Source organism: Macrobrachium rosenbergii, chromosome 47, assembly GCF_040412425.1.
Source record: "Macrobrachium rosenbergii isolate ZJJX-2024 chromosome 47, ASM4041242v1, whole genome shotgun sequence".
Lineage (NCBI taxonomy): Eukaryota > Metazoa > Arthropoda > Malacostraca > Decapoda > Palaemonidae > Macrobrachium > Macrobrachium rosenbergii.
The window spans coordinates 36738496-36756580 of NC_089787.1; the positions used below are offsets into that span (position 1 = coordinate 36738496).

General features: G+C 37.6%; 1 long non-coding RNA gene across 2 annotated transcripts in view; it reads left to right on the forward strand.

The window, feature by feature from the left end:
- LOC136830763 (uncharacterized) overlaps positions 1-18085 on the forward strand; it is an 870103-nt gene that overhangs the window by 543242 nt on the left and 308776 nt on the right. For both annotated transcript variants that reach the window (XR_010850738.1, XR_010850739.1), the window contains one exon: positions 6115-6230. This is a non-coding gene — a long non-coding RNA (uncharacterized lncRNA). The remainder of the gene's footprint in view (positions 1-6114; positions 6231-18085) is intronic.

The following is an 18085-nucleotide window of genomic DNA, read 5'->3' on the forward strand; positions in this document are numbered from 1 at the left end:
TCCATCTCACAAGGGGTACGTCAGTCAGGTCCACTTTTTCGTCTTCAGTTTTTAATGTTATTTTCGGGTTTTGACAAGGCTAGGGCAATGATGGGCTCTCATCCCTTGAGCCCGTGTACAATATCCAATTATATCATTGCCGGTTAATATAATAATGTAAATACTAACACTTGTCAAATTATGTACTTAGAGCGTGTAGCATTAATGTGAGCTATTCCCTTCTGCTTTGTAATTCCGTTATTATTGTATCACGTATTTAACTTACTGTTCTTGAAAGGATAATTCCAGAATACTGTGCTGTAAGTTTTCCCGAGATCATTAATCACTGTCGGAGCTCTGTTAATGCAGGGTGTCACCATTAATGACATCGAAATTACCAAGATTCCTGCTTTACCAAATTGTTGGTTGTGGGTTGAAACTCAGATACTTGTTATATATGAATTTCAAAGTGTTTTTGAGAGGAGAAATTGAAAACGGATGTCAGCAGGAGAATTGAGGTTGCTGGATTGTACGGTATCTGGGAATAAATGCAGTGTCATTCCCTAGGCGGGCAGTTCCTACCGTCACCTCCCCCACCAACCTGGAGTTGGTAGAAAGATCCAGGGGCGGTGAGAAACAGAGGTGGAAGGGAAAAATTAGGCATCAGGATCAATTTTTTTACGTCATTATATTAAAATCATTTTTTTTTTTTTACAGAATCGTTATATAGTAATCAAATTGAAGTCAAAGAGCAGTTAAGTAATCAGTGCCCTTTACCAAGAATAAGATTAACCCCGTGATATGCATGATAGCATTGTTCTATTTTATTGTATGATATCCCTGTACCAAGCCCATCCGTGTAATTAAAAATATTTAAAGATGTAAATTTACCTTTTTATACTTCAAAGTCAATCGCTGTTCTAGGTTAAGTCTTATATATGAAATGCGTACTTTTACGGATAGTGGTAATTGAGTTTTTTTTTTTACTTTATTTTTATTTGGAATAGAACTGTTACCAGGGGGTCTGCTAGGTATGTGGCTTAGGAGCCAAAAGGTCAGTAGGCCGATGAAGCTTGCAAGCCACGTGAAAAGGGGTTGAAGAATTGAATTAAAAGATATGTTCTAAAATCCAGAAACCCTTAAAGTGGGCACAAGATGGAGTGAGTGGTGCATTGTGGGGAGAGGGAGACTCTTTTGATTATACTTTTGTGCAAATATATTCAAGACCTGATGTTTTTATTGAAATTTTCAGCGCATCGGATTTCATAATTATTTGGCTGATATCTGGTATGAGCCACTTTCCCTCAGGAGACGCGGCGTATTGGGAAAGAAAAATACTTTACGATGTTTCCTCCAAATTGTCCAAGATTCTCTCTCTCTCTCTCTCTCTCTCTCTCTCTCTCTCTCTCTCTCTCTCTCTCTCTCTCTCTCTCGGCAGGGGTTTAACTGTTCCTGAGTCGAAAACTCCCTGCACTATCACCAAATCTGCATGACTTATATTAGCTGGTAAATAAACAAATAAAGTCGTTGCATCCGTGTAATCTCGTTGCACGTCATAATTATGAAACTTTTCCAGTATCATCTCTCGAATGGAGAGTATTAGGCTTCTATAAGTTTATCTTAAAGCTAGTTACTTTCATAAGATAACTCCATTGAACAGCAAATCAGCGAATGCATATGAGTTGAGATTGTGAAAATGGGAAAATTCTAAGAAATATTGCTTCGCATACTTAGTTTCCTTCTTCCTCGCTCATGGATATTTTAATATTCCTCTCCTTTGCTTCCAATAAGTCTATTTGTTTTCCTCATTTCCTGAATTATTCTTTTCGTCCACTTCTCCTGTCACCTTTCCTTGTTCTTCTTGCGCTTTCTCTTCCTTCCCATCTCCATATCCTTCTTCAAAAGCTTATGTACTCTTCGTTTCCTTTCTGTTCTGTATATAGGTCTATTTCTCTTAGCCTCCGCCTTCTCCTCCTCCTCCTACATATCACGTTTCTGCTTGTCGTTTTCCTCTCACTCTTTCTATTAGTTGAGTTCCCTTCTCCACTACCCCTAACCCCCTCTGCTTCCCCTTCCCACATCATCTCTCGTGCTCGATACCCATTCGACCGCCAAACGTGGCGATGATGAAGCTCCGGAAGAGGTTGCCATACTCCACATGATAACAGTTCGGCAATATCACCCACTTCCTCCCGCCCTGTATACTCCCGTCTAGTCCTATATGCTGTGAAGGGTGCGTTCGGCGAAGCGACGATCTCTTTCATTTACAAGATGGTTTTACCTAAGAAGTCGAAACTCACATAGGTTTGTCGCCTCGTGATGGTGTAGACTGTGTCATTAATAAGCGAATTGACAGATTAGTTTCTGTGGAATCCTGATTTTTTTCTCTGCAATAGAAAACTCGTAATATGAAACTGACACTGAAATCCTTTCTGCATTCTGTGTAGGCTACAGATAAAACCACCTGCTGGAACGTATATTTATCTATATACATGCAGGCACATTCTATATAGCCTATATAACAATGGTTTAAGGTATAAACATACTAGTATGCAATTAAGTGTCAGCAATGCATTTTCTTTTTCATCATCACACAACATTTATTTGACAGGATACCGTTTAAGATTAACAGCAGTGTGAGAGTGTTAAGACAGCAAGACCCAGAACGAGGGACATTGCTTACCGTCTCAAAACTGAGGCGGAGGGATCTTCGTTCTGTCTACTCGTTTGAGGGCTTAAGGAAGTGAAGGAGTGCCCTGCGCTGTACGACGGCAAGGCTAAACGAAGTACTTACGACCTGTAAACTATCAGTGTTACGCAAAAAAATAAATTGATAGATACCTTTTGCATTTATATGTGCGTTTGTGTGTGTGTGTGTCCGGGTGTTGTGTGGGTGGATCACATGGTGTAATAGGTAGCTTTCGAGAAGTCATTGGTTCGATTTCTATCCAAGGACAGGAGGATGGGCAGACTCTGTTGACCTTAACAGGGTATTATGTACCTGGTAGTTATACAAATATGTTTGTCACAACTAGAGTTATAAAGGCACAGCGTAGCAACCTGATTCCAAACGACTTCCTGAGAACCAGAAGGTTAACTTTTTCTGGCGCCATCCTGCTGAGGGTGTATTGCACTACAGTAAACACACGTCATAAACGCACGTCGGTAACCTATCATATACATATCAGAAACAGGTTGAAAACGAGCCAGCGACTTGAAGTATGGATCGAACGAATTTTTGGCTGATGTTAGATAATCGTATGAAGTCGTGGTTAGGACTGTAAAAAAGTCGTTGACTTGTATTCAACCTGTTTGTTATGTTTGTGCAATAAGTTACCGACGTGTGTTGAGTACATTTTATTATCAAACCAGTCATTATCTTGCCTAGAATTCTAACACATACATCCCTTGCGTTAAAAAAAAAAAGTGTTCTGTCGCTCGTAGCAGTTTACACTGTGAGCCATACTTCCTCTGCACCTCCCACATTATATCTCTATGAAATTCTATCAGGCTTTGTATATACAGTGTATATATATATATATATATATATATATATATATATATATATATATATATATATATATATATATATATATTACACATACATATACACATATAAATGCATTTTATATATATATATGTGTATATATACATATATACATCATGTAAATGTATATATGTATGTATATTTTATACTATAATTGTAGTTTTCTTTGAACTAATACAAAAGTAAATACATGCTAAACTCAGAACCCTTTATTTTAACCCCTACATGAGTAGACCTCCCTATGAGCTAATTATTTCATAAAAATACCAGGTCTCCAGAAAACGACAGACTACGGGAAAAACATAGTGGACCCCGATCTTGTAACCAAATGAACTGACTCACTGTAGCTAGGTTTTCCCAGGAATGGATGACTGAAATTCTGAACATTTCCTCATTTTTGTAGAGAAATTATGAATGAGAGCTTTTTTCTCAAAAGTGGTTCCTTGAGGAAAAAAGAAAAATAATACATATTTAAATATTACAAGAATATAATAGAATCAGGCATTTATCGCTGTCTTTGATATTCGATAATCTACCTTGTTTCTCTTTGGTCCAGCCCGTGATTGAAACTGTGGCTTATAAGGCTCCTTTGGGTATTTTCCTGTGTATATTTTGCTGTTTATCCAATATTTAATCACCGACGGGGTCGTCAGCGAAGCATAAAAGCGACCAGCGCTATTTGTCCATCCTGCAAAATTTATATATCCATTTTATCCTTGAAATTTACTTTCCTGTGAACGCTCGCCGATTTTCCTTCCTTGCATGGGGTGGGGTGGGGGTGGTGGGTGGGTTGGGGGGAACTTCAGTGCCTTCATAACCACTCACATGTGAAGGAATCAATACTGAAATTAGAGCAGGCCCCCTTCTTCCTTCTCCCAGCCTTCCCTTTTATCTTTCCTCCCCCTCTGCCGTGTTTTCTGTACCCTTCCTTCTTTTCCCCTTCCGAGCATTTATCTCTCCTTCCCCTGGCTCCCTTCAGCCTTCCCTCTTTCCGTTCTCTCCTCGGTTTCCTCTCTTCTTGCCTCATCTCCGTTTGGGTTCTTGGAGCTCTCCCGCCTGCGCTTTTCATGTGGCTTTTGCTCCTCTGCACTACTGAATATTCTTCCAGTGTTGATGATCCCGTCAATCTGGTATTTTATTTGTCGTGTTAATAGAGAGCATTCTCATTCGTAGGTAATCCTTCAGTAGTCACAAATATTTCTTTCCTGTATTGCAAATATGGCTCTGATTTTCTTCCCAATTAGTAAAGTACTCCTGACTCGGTTTGGTTCAGTTATTTTAAACTGACGCGTATCAGTAAATTAGGCCTATATGTTTTTTTACTGACCACCTAGACTCATCTGCCTCTTTGTGATCCATTGCAGCTGTCACCAGATTCTTTAGCTTTGTTGCAAGTATCAGTAACGATAATTTGAGTTTTATTACTGACAAGACACGTAATTGCTTGATGTCAGTGATCGAAGGACAGATTTTTTTTTTTATAAAATATGCTAAAATTACTTTTTAATAACCTTCATACCGCCAATGATAACCAAGATGAACAACAAAGAGGTATCAAGATGAATTGCCATATGATTTAAGCTAAGTATAGTTATGTCAACGAGCAAACTTCAAGTATGTTTCGAAGTTGTTCATATTGATAGAAATGACTCCCCATTAAAAAAAAATTTTTTTAAATTTGATGTCCCAATTAGAAAGCAGTTAAGTTCATGGATAAAATATTTTCTTACTTGAATAAAATTACTTTTTTGTATCAATTAAAATAGTCTTGAATTAATGGGGGTAAAGTGTATTATTGAAGTTCACGGTCTGTAGGAATGAAGTTGAAATATGAAGTTCATACCTGCCAATTTTGAGAACCTCTTACTTCTTAACTTACTGAATTCGTATTGCTGTCGTGAAAGTGCGACTGAGCCATTAGAGGAAATTGATTTCCTGAGTCATAAAGACTATATATTGTTCTTACGCAAGAATTGTTTTGTGAAGTTGAATCATGGTCGAAGGTTATTAACTAATGGCTAACTACCACGTAAAAAGTGGCATCTACAGACCTCTCTCTCTCTCTCTCTCCAGAAGCAACCAGAGATCTATACAGACATTTAAGGAATCACAACTAAGTATACAGTTCCTCCTCTCTCTCTCTCTCTCTCTCTCTCTCTCTCTCTCTCTCTCTCTCTCTCTCTCAGAAACACCAGAAATCTGTACAGACGTGTAAGGAATTAGAATAAAGTTTACCAGTTCTCTCTCTCTCTCTCTCTCTCTCTGTGTGTGTGTGTGTGTGTGTGTGTAGAAAAGACCGGAAGTATGTGCAGGCATTTAAGGAATTAGAACTAAGTTTACCATCTCTCTCTCTCTCTCTCTCTCTCTCTCTCTCTCTCTCTCTCTCTCTCTCTCTCTCTCTCTCTCTCTCTCTCTCCAGAAACGACCAGAAATATGTACAGACATTTAAGGAATTAGAGCAAAATTTAGCATTCAAGTAGGTATATAATAAGAATGTGCAAGTTTCAGTGCAACCCATAAAATGTGAATCATATAATACCTCTTATTATATTAGTAACTTATGTGAAATTTCACCTTTATTCTTGCAGGCACAAACGGGCAGAACTATCAAGTGATTTCAATACTTGAAAATGTATTCGTTTCTTGGCGATAAAAAACAAGCATCTACCAGTCTAAAAGTGAAAGGTGGAAAGGCAGACTAAAGGTAAGATTTACAAACTATATAATTTGAATGTTTTTTTGCTTTATAACTGTTTCGTATTGTCCTTTTAAATGAGAAATTAAATGTGTAATTTTATTTTTCAACGAATTTCATCCGGCAAGATTAAAAGGTGACTGTTGCGGGAGAATTACTCGTCACTTTGTGTGTAGGAACTCAGCCTAGGTTCATCACAAAGAAAGGTCGCTAATCACCCCCGTATTATGTAGGGTTAGTTAAGGCCAAAGGGCACTTCCGTAATGCAGCAGAGGGTTTATTTAGTTTGAGGTAGGTCCTTAACGCTTCGAACAAGAGGTACGAACTTATGTGAGTCTTTGAAATTGAAGTCCAGCCTTTGACTCATTTAGGCTTATGTCGTCCCTGAATTAGATCATAGCTCCTACTTGATAGCCGTATGTTAGGAAAGACTGAGGAAGATTTAGTCAGTATTTGTACATACCTATGGGACAAGGATTTTAAACGTGAACCTTGATTTTGTGGTCTTCATTATTCCTTTCATATCCCGCGACCACATTTAAAAATGGAACTTGCACCTCGAATTTGTCTTCAGTGTTAAATTAATTCTTTGCAAGCAGGCGAAATGCTTTGACACCATTGCGATTGCTCGTTTTGTAAGCGAGAAAAAATAATCACCAGTAGTTGTTATGGCGGTCTTCTGAAGTTCAAGTTATGCATAACTTTCCAAGTTAGTTAATTACAGTCTAACAAGTCTTATTACCACGCACACGCATTGCTTTGGCCTTACGACTGCCCCAGTGGTTCTCTTTAGGGACTTTCATTTATGGCACCTTGACAATTAGATAATCCTGGCATCCTCAGGAGGCGCAGTTGGCACCAGATCGAGATCAGCTTCTCTCGTTTTGTCACGATTTGGGTATTGTGTGTACTGTAACGAACTAGGACAAATCCAAACTCATCCCCAAATAGCAGATGAAGTTCCTGAGTAAGTTGAACGACACAGTACTGAATAAGGCTTCTCTTGTGAACACTTGCCTTAACAAACTCATTGAGGTGTCAGTGTAATTTTTATCCGAACAGGAACAAACTGCTCAATTTTGGCAAGCCCCCCTGGGTAACATATCGTCCATACAAGTGCCATGGTCTGTATGGTCAAAAGAAAGGGAGTGAACTAGCAATCTTGCCTCTGAAGATTTGCATAGAAGCCACAAAGCTGTACCTTCTGGTGCCGCTCAATCGTTGATAAGATATATATATATATATATATATATATATATATATATATATATATATATATATATATATATATATATATATATATATATATATATTCAACACAATCATGTGTGGAACAGAAATAAATTTCTGACTCACATCAGGATCGAACCCAGGTCTTTCAACTGAAGGCAAGGCGTTGCCAGTAGACCATACAAGTCATTATGACTTGTATGGTCTAGTGAGCAGCGCCCTTGCCTTTCAGTTGAAAGACCTGGGTTCGATCTGATGATGAGTCTTTCAGAAAAGAGGCGCTGCTATAGACCATACAAGTCATTATGACTTGTATGGTCCATATATATATATAAAGACCTATATATATGATATATCAGAAATATATACATATATATACATATAGATATAGATAGATAGATAGATAGGAAAACCAAGTGAAGTAAAATAAGATTCAATTTCTTCGACAAATGCTAAGTAATATTAAATGACGAAATAGTTTTACGACTTACCATTTATTTTGGTCTCTAATTCATATTGAAGAAAAGTGAAGGCAATGAAAGGTATGTTAAAAATAGCAGTTCAAAAATGTCTGAAAGCAATATTAATTTTAAAAATTTCTGTATTCTCGAATCTTCAGGATGGTCGATTTAAAAAGAAATCATAAAAATCCTGAAAGAAAACTTAAGAGTTTAAGCGATATACAATAGGCATTGTTCCTTTATATTTGAATGTAACAAGGTATTTTAGATTTCTTCTTTATACGCCTCAGCTATCGAGTAGAAACGAGTAAAATGAACCTGAAAAAGATAGAAGAGAAGAAAAAGACTAAAAAGGGAGTGGAAACCCAAAATCCAAAAAAAAAAAAGAAAGCCCAGAAAAACATGAAATTGTCGGAAGAAATATCGAAGGCAGGGTCGAAATTGGAGGCTTGGCGTCGGGGTGGGGTGGTTAGAGTGCTTTGAAAGCGCTTTGGAGGTCCCTCCTCCTCATCCTCCTCCCCCCCTCCCCTTCTTCTCCCTGACAAGGTAGAGAATTCGCACAGGTAATGAGGCAACTCTTTCCAATTTCAACTTTTCTAACTTTCTGCCGCGTCAATTGAAAAGGTTGAGTTTTGACCAAGGAGGAGGGGGAGGTGGAGGAGGAAAGGTAGGAGGGGGAGGGAAGAAACTGTCCAGGAGGAGGAGGAGGATAGGGAGGGGGAGGGAAGGAGCAAAGGATCTTTTTCTGAGGAATCGACGGGAAGTTTAAAGACGTGATTTTTTTTTTTTTTTTTTTTTGAAGGCTATGAAAAATATTGGACTATCAAAGATGAAGATTTTTGCCGGAGGAAGCGGGACGGGTCTGATTGAGAGAGAGGTTTTTTGTCATTGTCGGGAGGAAGAAAGGACGAAGTAATCCTTTTCCAGACAAATAGACGTACGCGCACAATCCGACTCGAAGACCCCGTAGGGGAGTATTGCCGTCAGTGCACTGTAGGCATTGCTTAGGCCCTTCGCAGAGTCCCTTCGGCCCCTAGCTGCAAACCCTTCATTCCTTTTACTGTACCTCCGTTCGTATTCTCTTTCTTCCGTCTTACTTTCCACCCTCTCCTAACAGTTGTTTCAGAATGCAGCTGAGAGGTTTTCCTCCTGTTGCATCTTTCAAACCTTTTTATGTCAATTTCCATTTCAGCGCTGAGTGACCTTATAGGTCCCAGCGCTTGGCCGTATGGCCAAAATTCTATATTCCATCCCATTCTGTTTCGAAGAGCTGCTTCGAGATTTAAAAATGTGGTTCATGTACGCCAAAAAACTAAGGGCTAAAGCAACTGCAAATTGTAACATTAAACGAATTTCAAACTGTATCTGTCACTGGCATAAGTAATTAGAAATCGAAGAGATTTTGGCAGTTAAGCTTCACTTGACCATTGCTGAAAATTGTAACAAACCCTAGGAATCTATCACGAGCGGCAGTGGTTCATACTTGAAGCTTGAAATTCCAGGTGTTTGAGCGAATCACTGACGGTTGGAAATTTCGGAATCAACTTTCGGAATTTGGTAGTTTCCCAAAGGAGGATTCTTATGGAACTGGAAACTTTATAAAGAAGTTTATGTTTACTCCTGTGATAGAGGGAGTCGAAGTTTCAGTAGCAGCGGGCCAGGAGAAATAGTGAAGAAAAAGTGAGAAAGGTTGCCAGAGACAGAGAAATGTAGCAAATGATGGTCACATTTAAGCGGTGCACTGTAGGCATTACTTAAGTTCTTTGCAGCGTCCCTTCGGCCCCTTGCTGCAACCCCTTTCGTTCCTTTTACTGTACCTCCTTTCATATTCTCTTTCTTTCATCTGAACAATTAAATCATAGTGCAATTAAGAGGTTTTCCCCCTGTTACACCTCTCACACCCTCTACTGTCAATTTCCGTTTCAGCGCTGAATGACCTCTTAGACCTTTGGCCTAAATTCCATGTTCAGTTCAGTTCAATTGTCTAGTTGACAAGCACAGCAGGAAAATTATCAAGACTGAACAGAATCATGTGAGACAGGCAGAATTAAATAGACATTAAGATTAAATATACGAATAGAGCAATGGTCTCAAGACAAAACGTAAAAAAAAATGTAAAAAATTAAATAAGATGCATTTTTATAAAAGGAAAATTGTCAATCTTAAAGGGAAAAATTTTATCAAGTGGAAAATTTAAGTGTTTTCAAGACTGGAAGGAAATGAATAATTTATGCTGCCCTAAAATGGAAAACTGCAGTATCTACAAAATTTTCGAAAATGAGCTATGCCACCTACAGGGTTCGTGAAACACTAATACACAAGTTACTGCAGTTTCAGAATGTTTCTTCAGTGCTTTATTTAGGGGATCCCATTTGCAGTACCTGCAAAATCAGTAGTAAGGCAAGGGAAAACCACAGTATCTACCATTTTTCTCAATTTTGTATTTTTGCAGATACTGCAGTCTTCAGTTTTAGGGCAGTATGGATAGATGCATATGTATTTTATTCTGATGTTTCGTTTTACGATAGGTAGCCAATTTATAACTTGAGATACCAGTACTTTCCAAGAGTACTTTTACGGAAAAGTATGTGGGTTTTCTATTTTCCCAAAAATAGCATATTGGCCTTAGCACCTCATTTCAAATCAAAGGCCGTTATGATTCTTTCATGCCACACATTTCCTGAATGAAGAGTTTTCTTAAATATGTAATTAGGTTCATTTGAAGAGCGTGAATGCCCTCAAAGAAGCAACAAGTATTCTAATGATCCGAGTACAGTAAAGGCCGTTAGGAAGCTCTTAAGTAGCCAAGCTGTATTTGAGGTCAGAGTGAAAATGTTAAATGTAATAATTTCTGTCGAGGATATTTTGACATGGTTTTCAACATCATTAAACCGTATAGTAGCCTAATTTTCATTTGTCATTTGTAAGTGCTTTAAATAACGTTTAGTGTACAGCTACTGATTGTAAACCCCTCATTTACATAATTTCCCAAAAGTCGAAAAATAACATTTTCCTGACTCACGAAAAAAAATTATTATTGATTTCCGAAAGTACATTGCCCAGGTAACATTTCCAATTACTCATTCGAGTGGACAACATCGACGACTATTGTTATTACGACGCCAGTGCATACATCTTAATCAGCCATCGGTTGGTGCTGATCCGTTCCTCGTTCCACTGGTATTGCCTGAGGCTGTATATCGAAGGGGTCGCGTTTCACTTCTCCTTTTGTTGAGCATTGTAATACGATTAGAAGACAGATCGCTTGGGCTGTCTGATACAAAGTCTCTCCCCTTGAGCGAGGAGGTACGAGCTGAATGATATTTGTACCATAGACTCGCTAAGCACATTATTGCCTTCCGTAATGGAATCTTTTGCTGTCTGGTTGAGAGCGTTTGTCATTAACTGCTATGGCCTTTGGATAAGTTACTCCTTTTTACAATTAGCAAGAGTAAAAACAGGATCAGCAAATTATTTGTATGCTATTCAGTTACTGTAAAGTATTGTAAGGAATACGATAGAATGTAATAAGGAATAGACTGTAATTATCAACTCCTTATTGACTCCAGCCGTTTCTTTGGAAAAAATCAACACGATGAAGTACACTATAATACGTCTTGAGCATCAGTAATCATTGCTCCTTGGAGTAACTAATGTACCATGACCTTCCAGTCCACTTGGGTTTGGGTTTCTTTGAGGGAACTTTCAAAATTTCCATACTTTATTTATTTTTAATAGTTGCTTTTATGAATTTCCTTATTTTATTAAGTAACTGTATTATTAGTATATGTAACCAACCGTTGTTGGTTACAGATACTAATTTTTATTAAATTGTCTCTTAAATGTACAGTCCTCTTTGCTCTTCTTTTAATTATTTTATTACATCTAACCTTCCTGTCCTGTAGAAGTTGCTATGATATTGCAAACTCATGACAGACAGGCTCGTTCCATAAGAATTTACCAGCAATACGAATGCCATCAATACGTTTTGGTCATTTGCAAGAAAACAATATCATGAAATGTTTGCCGTGCTTTTGGTTTCGTTTTGCTCTGAATATTTTAGGAGTCATACATTTGCAAGAATCAGTTCATGCCTTGAAAAGTCAAGGAATTCTTCCCCTCATACTAACATTTCTCCCGAGTTGTCTGGTGCGAAATACATACACAGATAGTTTTCCTCAATCAAGCCTAGTTGTGAGAATGCGCCTGAGAAACGCTTCTGTGATTTTCAGAGAAATAATTCAGAGAAACTTTCACGCCCAAGACAATAACACGAAATGCCTTCCAGAAACCCCAGTATCTTCCCTGAGGGGAGCTGTTGATCAAGCTAATTCCCTCGTCAAGGCTTAGTGAACCGTCTTACATTTTTCATACATTTTTCATCCCCCGAGCATTTTATCAAGGTGGAGAGGTCTCGAAAGACTTCCCACCTCGCTCCTTATCTCCTTTGAACATAACTTCCTCTCCTCTCGCTGCCGTGGGAAAGAGGTGTAAATTTTCTTTCTGACTTTTCGTGATAATCGTCATTATCATCATTCGAGTTTTGATGTCAGGTCTTAATCTGTGTGGGTTTATGCGCCTTGTGGGCACTCTTCTTTCTCTTCTGAGCCTTTGTATTGCTAGATGTTCTCTGAAAGATTTTAAATTGTTCTGACGGCTGAAGTTTTTTGTTTCTTAATTGTTTTTTTTCATGAATATTATTAGTACATGAAGAGGTTCATATTTACTCTGTAAATTAAAAAACACTCATCAGGTGTGGCTGTGAAGGGATTGTCTTGCAATTATTAAGAAATAATTTAATATATCAGTTAAATACACATATGCATATATGTATATGTATATGTATATATATATATATATATATATATATATATATATATATATATATATATATATATATATGTATATATATTTAAAGAGAGAGAGAGAGAGAGATCAGTGGAATGAATTAACAATGTAACTATATCATAAGTAACTACAGCGTGTTTTATATCAAAATATTAAGGACAGAAGTTACCTTATAAAGTCAACATCCTGTAATCACCCTTCCTCTTTAGCCCATACACTTCACTAGAACGTATCATTTTAACGTTATATATTCTGTTCAGCAGTATCGAATGTCAGTCCATTCAGATGTATTTATCTGAAATAAAGAGCTTCATCAAGACGCTATTACATCCCCATATTAGGTATCAGCCAAAGGTGGTTTTTAGTGTTATGAGGTAATAAGCATCATCCGCCCTTTCATCTTCTTCTTCTTGGTTATGAATGTTCTCACAACAAAGACAAGATCGCTCGGGTAATCACCAGTCTCTCTCTCTCTCTCTCTCTCTCTCTCTCTCTCTCTCTCTCTCTCGACGTGACATATCTGCTGAACGTGAGCGTCAGTATGATATTTCTCACCATTGTATTTTGTATCAATAAAAGTCACTCTTTACGTAATTCTCCTTTTATCACCCAGTCTTTTCATTCGTTCCATATCAGGTTTCTCCATCTCTTTCTGTTATTCTCCTTTCTTTGTATCCACATACCCATGGCCACTCATTGCTTATCCATTCTCCGTCTTCCTATCGTTTTTCTGTTCTTTTGTCCAATTTCCTTAGCAGCTCATTGTCGTCTGCAAACCTGTTGTGTATTACACATCAGCAGTGATTATGGAAGGCCTTTATCATCCTCCACTTAATTCACATGGGCTGTCCTCCCATCCCCCAATCCCTTTCCTCATTAATCCCTACGTGAGGTATTATGGCATCATACTGGGTAGAAAATTCTTTTCCGTCCACTGTCTGTATATCCCTGTCGGAACAGATCGTTTTCTGAAAGTACGAGATGATCCTGTTGCGTGAAGAAAACTCGATCATGTTTCAAAGGTAGATTCAGATGATGCCAGTGAATTTGCTCAGTCATCGTCATGTTTTGTTGGTTTGTTTAGTTTCGTTCTGGTTGTACCGTCTGTTGTAGTTTTATAAGAAATTTATTAAGGGGTGAGGTTGCTAGCCCCATGCCCATATTTCCTCTTTGTCTTCAAATGAGGTAACCGGGATGACTGATCTGCCTGTTGAGGGGACGTTTAATTGCAATTACATTGAGAGACTGGGGAACTTAGAATTGGCTTTTTTTTTATTGAAAGGTTCCCTATAAATCTTTGTACATTATTGGCTCAGTTAAAGACTTACAGATCTGCTCTCCAACTTAACGTAAAGCTATGGTATATAAATGTAAATGTAACTCGGAAGATAATATGCCAGAAAGTTTCAGGAGGACTGCCAACAAAACGGTTAAGGCTAGTTCCTTGCGTGAACGGCAATTAATCGCCAGGTGCTGAACTCATATAGAGTGGATCTTGTTCATGATGCCCAGTCGTTGATTACTTGTGGTATCACTTTAGAAGTTCACATTTAAATACACTTTTAGCCAAGGAGGACATAAATAACAGGATAACTTGAATTTATTGTTTTTTTAATCTATATGAGCAATATTTTTTTCATTTACTGGCTTAGCCATTTTATCACCAATTTATATGAAGTTGACTACAGATTGACAAATCTGATTGTGGTTGCCTTTCTTTCCCAAATACTTAATTGGTCGTACCCGATGTGTCGGTTTTTTGGGTATAAAATGAACTGTTGCCGCTTAATAATCGCTAATTGTTGTTGTGCATCTTACACTAACTCGTGTTTTGTAATTTATAAAGTAGGAGCGTGAATCCTGGGCTAAAGTCTAATGGTTATTCTCTTGGCAAAATCATACCACAGACTCTGCAGGCAACTCTAGGACTAAGAGCCCATACTGGCATACAGCTGGTTTAATCTTCAACAACAAACTACAGACATCTCGCCTATATATTCCTACTAGCAATCCTTGCAATTCTTTCAGTCCCCGTCGTCATATCCAAAGTGATTCCCGTTTTCTTTGCTGATTAATATTCCCTTTCGTCCCGAAATGCTTGTTGTAAGTACAGAGTATGATTCGCTCTTTGTCTGGAGCAGAATTAATGGAAATTGCATCCCATTGTATATATCTGGAATACAATTCCATTAAGAGAATATCACAGGTTACGTTCCATCCCCGCCTTTGTTAGCAACATCAAAGCTACAAAAGATAAAACTCTTGAAATACTGCGTCAAGAGTCCATTCCCTCAGTCTCAGTGCCTTTAAAGGTATTCTGGCTGTGTGGTGTTTTTCAACATTACTCAACTCTCTCTCTCTCTCTCTCTCTCTCTCTCTCTCTCTCTCTCTCTCTCTCTCTCTCTCTCTCTCTCGCAGAAAAGGACATGGGTTTTCTATTTTCCCAAAAAATATCAAGAGGCATGATCAGCCCCCATCAGGTTGAAGTCCGTTATGATTCTTTCTTGCTTATCACTTACAGAATGAGGAATTTCCTCAGATATATAATTAGTTTCATTTGAAGAGCACGAAGACCCTAAAAGAAGCAAGAAGTATTCTGATGGTGTGTTGAATGAAGCAATGACCATATCCGTGTTTTGTTCTTTCTGTATTTCCACGAAGTTCATAAGTCGTCAAGCTATTTAACGGTCACACGGAAATTATTAATGTAATCCTGAATTGGTAAATTTTGAGCTGAACTGGTATCGTCAGCATGATAGAAACGATTATTTTTAACTCATTTTTCGTGGTTTTTTCTTATTTAGATACGATTAATGGAGCAGAGCCCTCAGCCGCTCATTGCAATCGCCCTCATGTTCATAATTTTCCGGAAGTTAAGTACTAACAATTTTCTCTTACAACTAAGATGGTTACTGCTTTCCAACAGTACTGTGTCCAGGTAACATTCCAATCACTCATTCTAGTGGACGACGTTAGCGATGATTGTTATGATGACGCCAGTGTATATATCTCAATCAGTCATCCGTTAGTGCTGATCCGTTCCTCGTTCCCTTGGCATTGCCTCAGCTGTACATCGAAGGAGTGACGTTTCACTTCTCCCTTTGTTGAGCGTTGTAATACGATTAGGAGAGAGATCGCTTGGGCTGTCTGATACAAGAGCTTCTCCCCTTGAGCGAGGAGGTACGAGCTGAATGATATTCGCAGCATACACTTGCAAAGTACATTATTGCCTTACGTGATGGAATCCTTTGGTGTTTAGAATATTGGTTGAGAGAGAGTGTTTGTTAATCAATGATGTGGTCTTTGGATAAGACACAACTTTACAATGAGCAAGAAGAGCAAAATCAGGATCAGCAGATTATTTTTATTGAATTCAATGAACTTAGTGTGTAAGGAATACTGTAAAATGCAGTGAGGATATAGAATGCCATTATTAACTCCTTACTGACTACAGCTTTTCATGGGTGAAGATCAACGTGATAATCATTGGCCCTTGAAATGACTAATGTACCATGTCCGTGCAGTCAACTTGGGTTCGGGTTTCCTTTGAAGGACCTGTAAAACTTTCTATACTTGACTTATTTAAAATGTTGCTTTTATGTGTTTCCCTGTTTTATTTGATCAAGTTTACTAATTTTTTGTTTATTTTTTTTTTATCTAAAATTTTACTGATTTATTGATATATTCCTCCTAGTTGTTTAGTACATGATGTACATACAGGTAGTTTTCTTCAGTAAATCTAGCCATAATTTTACGCCTGAGAAACGCTTCTCTAATTTTCAGAGAAATAATTCAGTGCGTTATTCACCCCCAAGACAATAATACGAAATGCCTTCCAGAAACTCCAGTATCCTCCCTGAGGGAAGCTGTTGATCAAGTTAATTCCCTCGTCAAGGCTTTAGTGAACCCTCTTAAATCTTTCATTCATTTTTCATCCCCCGAGTATTTTATCAAGGTGGAAAGGTCTCGAAAGACTTCCCACCTCGCTCTTTATCTCCTTTGAACATAACTTCCTCTCCTCTCGCGGCCGGGGGAAAAAGGTGTAAATTTTCTTTCTGACTTTTCGTGATAATCGTCATTATCATCATTCGAGTTTTGACGTCAGGTCTTAATCTGTGTGGGTTTATGCGTCTTGTGAGCACTCTTCATTCTCTTATGTCTTCTTAGCCTCTGTATTGTTTGCTTTACGTTGGGAGAAATTTTAAATTGTACTGATGCCTTTGTTTCTTAATTGAATTATTGCAGCTTGCATGAAAGCGCTAATTGTTTCCCAAGTATTTTAAAGAGCAGGAGCTTTGACCCTGGGCTCGAATCTAATAGTTATTCTCTGGCAAAATTATACTACAGATCTTACATGCAGCTCAAGGACCAAGCGCCCGTGCTGATAAACATTTGGCTTAATGTCGTAACAAACTCCAGCCTATCAGAAATCTTGCAATTCTGTCAGTCCCCGTCACTATATCCCAAGATATTCCCGTTTTCTTTGCAGAGTAGTCCCTTCCGTCCCGAAATGCTTGTCGTAAGAACAGACTATGATTCGCTCTTTGTCTGGAGCAGAATTAGTGGAAATTGCATCCCATTGTATATATCAGGAATACAGTTCCATTAAGAGAATATCACAGATTACGTTCCACCTTCGCCTGTGTTAGCAACATCAAAGCTACAAAAGAGTAAGCTCTTGAAATACTGCGTACAGAGTACATTCCCTCAGTCTCAGTACCTTTAAAGGTAATCTGGCTGTGTGGTGTTTTTCAACATTACTCAACTCTCTCTCTCTCTCTCTCTCTCTCTCTCTCTCTCTCTCTCTCTCTCTCTCTCTCTCTCTCTCTCACATTTATATATATATATAAATATTATATATATATATATATATATATATATATATATATATATATATATATATATATATATATATATATATATATATATATACTTATTATATATGCATATATATATATATATATTATATATATATATATATATATATATATATATATGTATACATATATATGTGTGTGTATACATTAAACACAATTTTAAAATTTTTTAATATCGAATTCAGTATTCCGTGCAATAACTTACACCCAAAGGGAATTATTAGTAAGAAGAAATTATCAGTTATAATTCCCCATGGGTCTAAGTTACTTCCAAGATATAGTATCATATTAGTGAATGATATTATATTAGTGAAAATAACAAAAACAACGCTTGTACAGTTGGCAAAAAATTCATATATATATATATATATATATATATATATATATATGTATATATATATATATATATGTGTGTGTGTGTGTGTGTGTGTGTGTGTATGTGTTGTGT